Genomic DNA, 9,362 nt, shown 5'->3' on the forward strand with positions numbered 1-9,362 from the left:
GGAACGCTGATAGGCTCGCCCCGTGGAAAGAGGCGGGATCTTTGGGGCCCTAACAGTGCCAGTTCTAAAACTAAACAACTGTCTCCTTCAGCTCCTGCTGTTCAGAGAGGTCTCTTCTCGCACTGCCAGAGCAACCAAGATTTTAATTTGACCGTGGTTAAATGACCCATTTGGACCAGGCCAGCCAGGCAGGATGGGAGAGCGCCATGGGGGTTCTGAAAGGTACCGCAGCCCAGTAACCCAAGGCCTGTAGCAGCATTTTCCGAAAAGGTGTTTATGTTGGGGTGGGGCCCCTCCGCGGCCAGGAGTTTTCACTCATTAACCTTTGTGGGAGGCCTAGTGTGTGCTGGAGCAAATAGTGAAGAAAACTGCATAGAGAACCATAGAAATATCTTCTGAAACTTTGTGAGGAAATGCCCACGGGATCATTGCTTAATGGGACTGAGTCAAATGTTAGCTGACCACCTACTATGTGCCACTCACCTTACAGACTTCTATCTCATTTTTACATCACAACAGCCCCTCAGAGGACGGTGTGATTAGCACTTTAGAGATTAGAAAACGGTGAGAAGTTGTCACGTGCCCAAGGTCACACAATTAAGGAATGCCAGTTCTCTTCCTGCCACCTTGGAATATGCACTGTTTGGGAAGTTCCACCTTCATGGAGTTGAACTTGTCCTCTAAATTAGAGAATGGAAGGGGCGCCTGGGTGGCGCAGTCGGTTAAGCGTCCGACATCAGCCAGGTCACGATCTCGCGGTCCGTGAGCTCGAGCCCTGCGTCAGGCTCTGGGCTGACGGCTCAGAGCCTGGAGCCTGTTTCCGATTCTGTGTCTCCCTCTCTCTCTGCCCCTCCCCCGTTCATGCTCTGTCTCTCTCTGTCCCAAAAATAAATAAAAACGTTGGAAAAAAAATTTTTTTAATTGGAGAATGGAAATTCAAAAGAAGGGTTGAGTTTTGCAAAACCCCCCACTGAAGAAAAAGAGCCCGATTGTAACGGCCTAGACTGCATCCAGTTACTATCTGAGCAAAAGTCAGGGGCCAGAATTAACAGCTGAATTCTGTACTCTGGTTAACTTCTCTGGAGCAAGTCATTTTTGTCCCTTCTTTGTTTGCCCAGTGATTTGCAGTAGGATCTTGGGAAATAAAATTAATTCACTTGTATATATGTGTACATACCAAATATATATGTGTGTATACACACACACACACACACACACACACACACATCTGTCTTTGGTGACAGCAAGATAATGAGAGGAGCTAAGGAGTTGATTTCCTTCTTAGCAACTAAGCTTAGGGTGGAGAGAACATCAGTGGGAAGAGGGAGTAGTTACAAAGAGATGAAGATCGCTGGTTGGGTCCTGGGATCTGCTGCAAGGAAGGAAAAGTGAGCACAGGGAGGTGGCTTGGGCTATTGAGCGTGTTTTGGGGATAACCATATTGTGTTTTGTTTGGCTTCCAGTGGTTTTTTTTTTTAACAAATTTGAACAAACCTATAAAAATCAGGACACCTTAAGAATTTAGATTTCTGTCTCTTAAATAGAAGATCTGGCAGAACTGGGCAACAAGGACATATGACCCTATAGATGGGGCAGGATGTGCTCTGGTCTTTCACAGTCTTTATCACTGGGGAAGCGCTAACACCCCACCAGTGTTTCCACTTACATTGTCAGCCCAGCTGTGCATTTGAGGTTGTAACCTATGAGCTAACCCCTCTCTACTGCTTCAACTTGGTACCATCTTAACCCCAGCCTTTGGTCAACTCCTGGTGGACATTGTCAAGCTCTTTTCTTCCTTAGGGCTCTGTATTTGATGTTGCCTCTGCCCAGAAGGCTCTCCTCTTCCCCTCCTCCTTCCCTATTCAGTTCTGGCTGATTTAAATCTCAGGTTTGAGCTTAAATGATAATTGTCCAGAGGAGTCTTCCCTCACTAACTTATCTAAAGCAAACTAATTTTCTCATATTATTTATAACAAATGGTCATAGCTTGATTTGTTTGCATTTGTTTGTCCTGTCCTCCATATAGGCTTGTAAAGGGGAAGAATCATTTGTCTTGAATGTAGTTATTTCCTTAGCCCTTAGCCAGGTACCTAATACATACAGACATTCAAATATTAACAAATGTAGTGAGAAAAGATGGCAGGCATTGCTAATAATCAGAAGACCTGGGTTTTAGTTCTAGCACTGTCATCCTGGACTATATTTAATCTCATTTGCAAAACTAGAACACCCTTCAGATTGCTTCTAAATCTAAAAATCTAATGTTCACCGTCCTTTGCAGTTTACAATGTGCTGTGACATCACCCAAGCCACAGACTATTAAATCTGATTCTTACAACAGCTGGTTGACATAGATTCTGCTTAGAGACTTATCACCTTCTAGAATGTACAGATATGTACAACTGAAGTGAACTTTAAAAGGCAAAATATCAATAAACATATCAACTTGGAACTGCATGGTAGAAGACAAGCTCAGAACAGAGAGAATCTAGAATACTTCCTAGAGAAAGTGGTTTCAAGCCCAGGGGAAATCTGATTTATTTGCTCACAAGTCTTTGAGCCCTTGTTTACAAATCCATTGGAAGCCAATAACTGTCTTTTCACTGCCTATATTTAGAATTGGCAAGAGATTCCAAGATTACTGAGTTACCACTCAGAAAACTATGCAAAAAGACACTCCCTAGTATCTTTTTAAACTTACCAAATCTCACTTTGTCCAAATCCTATCTACTTCCAAGGCTCAACTTGCCAATAATGTAATGTCTTTTCTTCCATTCTTTCCTGAAGGGATTTTTGTCTGTACCATTTCAGCTATCTAGTTCAGTGAACAATTAGGTATATATGCACTATTTTATAACATTATCTTGAGCTATTATTTAAATCTTTTGTATTGTTTAAATTTACCTGCATTTATATCTTTTCTCCTTTCCTCTTTCCTTCAAGTTGGAAGGAAACAGTTGGAAACCTGTATTTGGCTTCTGACGCATCCTTTTCTGTCCAACCTCAGTGGCAGTTCTCATAGTAAACACTCAGTGTTAATGGATTTGATCTGCCTATGAGATTAGTTGCCCATTCTTAGTAGAGAAGGGGTAACTAATTATGGAGAGTTAATTTCAATTTCTTCAAGCATAACAAGAAGAGAACTAATCCACATTGAGCCTCCACTAAGTGCTAAACATTAATAGATACTTTTCATAGATTATTCAGTGACAAAAGGACCCTAAAAAATAGACTTTATTCTTTTACGGATGAGGAATCAGTTTAAAGAGATTAACTTGTACAAGGGCCAACTATAGTAAGGGTTGAGCTAGGGTTTGAACTCAGCCTGTCTGATTCCAAAGCTTCCCTTTTTCCGGATGTTCTGCTGTTGCCTCTTTGTGGATATACCCCCCACTTCTGTAGTCTCTTCATTACTATACTGCTTAGATATTCAGTGTAATAGAAAGCTAAAACTTGAGGGGCGCCTGGGTGGCTCAGTCGGTTAAGCAGCCGACTTTGGCTCAGGTCATGATCTCGTGGTCTGTGAGTTCGAGCCCTGCCTCAGGCTCTGTGCTGACAGCTCAGAGACGGGAGCCTGCTTCAGAGTCTGTGTCTCCCTCTCTCTCTCTAGCCCTCCCCCATTTGTGCTCTGTCTCTCTCTCTTTCAAAAATGAATAAATGTTCGAAAAATTTTTTAAAAAAAGCTAAAACTTGAATTTCAGTACCCTCAAGAACCCTGGGAAGTGCCCCCCCCCCCCCCACTGAGGCCACCTTTGACCTTCCAAATGATGAAGACTTATTGCTGAGCTGCATCTTGAGAGGCACAGACAGAAGACCAGAGACATCCGCTCCCCAAGGTAACTGGGGCAGGAGAGAGACAGAGAGGGGGATTTGGAAAAGCTACCCTTTTCTTTAAACAAGAAACTTTCCACGCTATGAGTGATCTTCATTTTCTCTTTGCTTACTTGTATGTCCTAATTTTCCCAGAGAGAACACAGTAAGTACAGAAAAAAATCTTGCTACCTGCAGGGTGATTTTATGCCCAGGACTTCCTGGGACTTCAGGAAGATTTCATCCAGCTCTGAGGTGAAAACGCTATAGACTATGATATTTTGCGTGAATTTTGTTTTTACATGTCCCAAATTAATGTTAGTCAATTTTACCTCAAAAAAAAAAATTCGTTTGTTAGACCCTAATCCACTGATGTCATGGTATTAGGAGGTGGGGCCTTTGAGAGGTAATTATGTGTAAATGAAATATAGCTCCCTTGATGTAATTAGTGTCCTTATAAGAAGAGAAAGAGACTAGAGCTTTCTCTCTCTGACCTGTGAGGACATAGCAAGTAGGCAAGCCAGCGAGGGTGCCCTCACCAGACACCAATTCTTAGACTTCCCAGCCTCCAGAACTATGAAAAATAAAAGTTTGTTAAGCCATCTAGTCTATGGTATTTGTTATAACAGCCCAAGCTAAGGCTGTAAACCTCCTCCTTTCTCTGATGGAAATTGCACCAGCTCCTAGAAATGGACTAGCAGCTTTGGGATTGCCCTCCTATCTAAGGTACCAGGGAAGCCAGAAAACCAGAGGTTCCTTTTAGGTAAGTCCTCACTGGTCTGAGAACTTGTTGGCAGGCGTTAGAGGAAGAGTTTAAGGAACATGTTTTGAGAGATTCTGTTCCTTTGTCCCTACTCATCTCTGACCTCTCCAAAAATATTTGAGAAAACAGTCATAATGAAAGATTGGCTTAGAGATAGCAGGAAACTTTGTGAAATCCTGGATTCTGGGGATGGAAAGAGATCTTAGAAATCTTTAGTTCTTTCTCCCTGTTTGCCATTCACAACATGGATGACATAGTGACTCATTGTTGGTCCTAGCTAATTATTAGAAAAGTAAGCTGCAATATTTTCCCCCATCCTTTGCTGTGCCCTCCGGGGTTTTGAGGAATAAGGCTGTTGCCATTTCTGGACAGCAGATCTTCATTGGGTTTCTCTTTTCTAACCTAAACATCCTCAGTTCTCTGAACTCCTCTACCCAAGACTCCTTAGCATTCCACTCACCTCTTAGAGGGAACTTTCTTGCCTGTCTGTATCCTCTTTGAGGTTTCCCAGTACTGGACAAACAGTTTGCATAGCAGGGTAACCAGTGAAGAGGATGGTGGGAATGCTCCCCTGCCTAGTTTTGCATACTGATGTAGAGATGGGATATCTAAGGTGACACCAGCCCGTTTTGACAGCTGGGTCACACTTTGGCCCCTGGCACACGTTAATTTGGGCAGTGTGAGCGAGTAGAAGCTCCTGCATGCTAGTATCATAAGACACTCGAGCTGGGCCAGAGGGAGTTAAGAGATCTATTTACGAAGAGTCTTTAGAACAGCTTTCCCTTCCACCTCCATTTAATGTCACTATCTACAGTGGTGTCTTCCAGAGGCATCTTTGGGTCTGGGAAAGGGGGAGGCGGGGAGGGAAGGCAGTGGAGGGACAGTCATCTCTAGCTTTCAGAGTTAAAAATTTTGAATCTTTGTTCTTGCCCCAAATTAATTCTTGAAATATTTGTTGAGTGCCATTCATGCACTAGGCACCAAGCTAGATACTGGCAATATAGTGGTGAGCACAACAGATGTAGAGCTTATAAAATCTGATAGGGGAAAAATATATTAATTAAATAAATAATCACACAAATAAGTATATAATTCCAAAATGTGATCAATGCTTTAAGAGAAAAGTAGAAGGTTCTATTCAGATGTATAATGGGAAGTCTGACCTACCCTGACCTAATCTTTAAGTCCTTGAAGAGGTAACACTTAAGTTTCCATCATCAAAGGAAGAGTATGAGTTAACTAGACAAAGAGGTGGGGGCAGTTATGGTTGGTAAAGTTATGATAGGTAGAGGGAAGAGTGAAGGTCCCAGGCAGGAATGACACGATGAGCCTGATTCCATCACAGTTGGACATAGTAACATATAGCAAGCTGTCACTTGGGACATGGGTTGGTCAGCTGAGGGCTGGGTGGGGAAAGACATTTATTTTGGTTTATGGACCAGATGGCAGAGAGGAAGTAGCTGGGCCTCACAACACAACGATCAGTATCTACATGATAATTTCTATATCATCAGGTAGTTATTGACTTTGTGTCAATAATGAGTTCAGATTGATCTGGCAGTCTCCCTTACTACATGTTGACCCCAAGGCCATGTTTTTATATCTATCCAACCCTGGAGAGTACCCTCAAGGCAGGAACTGAAGTTAAGAGCTGGGGTATGGGAGTTCCTAAATCCTGTGGCTGCCTGATTCATAATGGCTAGCACGAGGCCCAGCTGCCTCTAGGAAGCGACAGAACAAAAAATGACAAGCCAGGGATGCCAAGTCAGTCACTTCCTGTTTATTACGTATCTTTTATGCTCAGGTCCAAGGTGACAGGGCAGAGTTCACAAATGTGAGCTCAGCTCTTCTGGGCAGAGAACTTGTTGTCAGTGGTGCCATCTGCAGGGCATTCAGGAATTTGCCAGGAATTTGTTGGATTGGAAAGGGAAAATGCCCTTTTCTCTTCTCTCTCATTCAAGTCTCTTAATCTGAAAGGTATAATAGGGCTGAAAGACTCCTATTCCTTCTGATGTTTTGGCAGGCAATTTAAGGCCTCTGGTCCTACCAGGCCAGGCTGATCAGAGGGCTGGTATCACTTCCCTTCTTCTCTGCCAATGATATCTGTTATTTGGAAAAAGAAAAGAAAAAAAAAAAAAAAGAAAAAGGAAAGTGAGGCACTGGGCTCCTCTCATTTTAAGGTCACCTCAAAGTGGCTAAGGATACTGCGTTGTGAAGGTATTTAAGCATGCTAGTGTTTAAAAAAAAAGGTGGGTGGGTATAAATTGAAAGTCTTCATGTAGTTAAGGTGAATGATCGTTATGATTATTGTTATCATCATCATCATCCTTACCATCTCTAAGTAAACCCATCTTGGGTTTTACTTATGTCTCTTTCTTTTCTAAATAGATTGCTCATTTTCCTTTGCCAGTGGCTTTGGCATCTCACTGAGTTGAGCTGTCAAGTCCTGGGTACCTTGCCCCTCATCTCCTAAGCTTAGATGCACATCTCTAAACTTCAAGTCCTTCCAGATGTGATTGTACTATTCACCACCCTCTTCTGAGAAAGGAAGAATGGGAATCTGTAGTGCAAAAGGGAAAATAGGCCTAGAAGGTTAAGAGACCCTGACTAATGACAGAACAAAAAGTCAAGTGTCTCAGTCTGTTTCCCAGTCCTTTCTACCCTGAAACTCAACTCCTCAGGAGATGCTTAAAGAGACCTGGGCCTGGAAACAGAATGAATACATTTTACAAACCCCTTGGGTTTAATGTTGACATTGAATAGAATAATAAAGAATCTGTCCTAGGGGGGAAATAAACTGTCTTTATTTTTACTTCCATTAGAGCATTCCATGGGCCATAATCATGGCCAGGCATTGTGCTTGCTGCCAGGGCAGAGATATAGATAATCAGACCCTAGTGCCCCCCAAAGGAATACTTGATGGCATTTCCTGTCTGCCTTGGCATTTCATTATAGGCATCCCCCCGCCCCCCTCCCCCAGTCTCCCACTTGGTACTTCATGTCACCAAAGGTTTTGAGTACTTGTAACTACTAATCATCATTTCGACATATAAGATGATTGGGAACAGAAGGGACAGAGGGAATACTGAACTCAAGCAGCCAGTTGGATCAGTAAGGACATAATTAGAGTATAGAGAGGATTAGATAGTCCAGGAGGAATGTAGATAGGAGGTGTTTATTCTAAAGGATAGCCTAAGTTAAGACAACAAAAAAATTTTGAGCTTGAACTGTAGAAAATGGAAAATCTCTCTAAAGTAGAGATTTCCTCCTTTTTATTTATTTATTTTAAAATTTTAAAAAAATTTAAATTTTCTTTTGAAAATGTTTATTTTTGAGACAGAAAGAGAGAGAGAGAGAGAGAGAGAGAGAGAGAGAGAGAGAGAGAGAGAGAGAATCTGAAGCAGGCTCCGTGCTGGCAGTGCAGAGTCCACCAAGGGGCTCAAACTCACAAACTGTGAGATCATGACCTGAGCTGAAGTCAGAAGCTTAACCGACTCAGCCACCCAGGTGTTCCAATTATTATTCCTTATTAAAAAAAATTTTTTTTTGAGAGAGTGCACACGAGAGTGGGGGAAGGGCAGGAGAGGATGGGAGAGAATCTTAAGCAGGCTCAATGCTGAGCATGGAGCCCAATGTGGGGCTTGTTCCTTAGATCAAGACCTGAGCTGATATCAAGAGTCAGGCACTTAACTGAGCCACCCAAATGCCCCAAGATTTTATTTTTAAGTGATCTCTACACCTAACACAGGGCTTGAACTCACAACCCTGAGATCAGGAGTCACATGCTCCTCCAACTAAAGCAGCCAGGCACCCCAAGCTTCCTCCCTTTTAAAAAATCAAATATATCAAGCATACAGGGAAAAAAAGGATAATATACGTGGTATTGTTGTATACTATAGAAACGTTAAGATTTAGGGGTTTGTATGTAACTCCCACTGATTCTTCTCTCTTGTCAATGTGCAGTTTTCTCCCCCACTGAACAGGACTGACGTGTAACAAATAGGATATTGTAGAAATGAGAGTGTGAGTTGCAAGGTTAAGTCCTAACACTGCAGTTTCCAACTTGTCCTCTCTTGGATCACCCATTCTGGGGGAAGCCTGTTCCCATGTCCTAAAGACACTCAAGCAGCCCTATTGGAGAGAGGTCCATCTGGTGAAAGAACTAAGGCCACCTGCCAACAACCAGCACCAACTTGCAAGATGGGCAGGTGAACCACCTTGGAAAGTAAATCTTCCAGTCCCAATGAAGCATTCAGGGAACTGCAGCCTCAGTCAACATCTTGACTACAACCTTATATGAGAAATCCAGAGACAGAAGTATGCCAGCTCAACCACCACCGAATTCCTGACCCTCAGAAACTTCCTGAAGTAATACACATATATTATTTTAAACCACAAAGTTTTGGGGCAATTTGTTATGTGGCAATGGATAAAATTGCAAACAACTACATACCTACTACCAGCTTGTCATCTTAGCATTTGGTTTATTACAGATTTTTAATTTTTTAACATTTTTTACCAAATTTTTTTGTTTTTTTATTTATTTTGAGACAGAGACAGGGTGAATGGGAGAGTGGCAGAGAGAGAGGGAGAGAGAGAATCCCAAGCAGGCCCATGCTGTTAGCACAGAGCCTGACGTGGGGCTCAAACTCATGAAACCATGAGATCATGACATGAGCCAAAGTCAAGGGTTGGATGCCTAACTGACTGAGCCACCCAGGCTCCTAGATTTTTAATTTTCTTAAAAATATAAACCCCCCACCTCCAACACACACACAAAACCCATTCA

General features: G+C 42.5%; 1 long non-coding RNA gene across 2 annotated transcripts; it reads left to right on the forward strand.

The window, feature by feature from the left end:
- Positions 1 to 30: 30 nt before the first annotated feature.
- Positions 31 to 9,041, forward strand: LOC109501566. Of its 2 annotated transcripts, XR_002159711.2 has the most exons (4): positions 31 to 222; positions 3,702 to 3,836; positions 6,597 to 6,790; positions 8,537 to 9,041. It is a non-coding gene; the product is annotated as an uncharacterized LOC109501566 (long non-coding RNA). The 2 variants fall into 2 exon arrangements; XR_002159712.2 differs by lacking the exon at positions 6,597 to 6,790.
- The last annotated feature ends 321 nt before the right edge of the window (positions 9,042 to 9,362 follow it).

Source organism: Felis catus, chromosome B4, assembly GCF_018350175.1.
Source record: "Felis catus isolate Fca126 chromosome B4, F.catus_Fca126_mat1.0, whole genome shotgun sequence".
In the NCBI taxonomy this organism is placed as follows: domain Eukaryota; kingdom Metazoa; phylum Chordata; class Mammalia; order Carnivora; family Felidae; genus Felis; species Felis catus.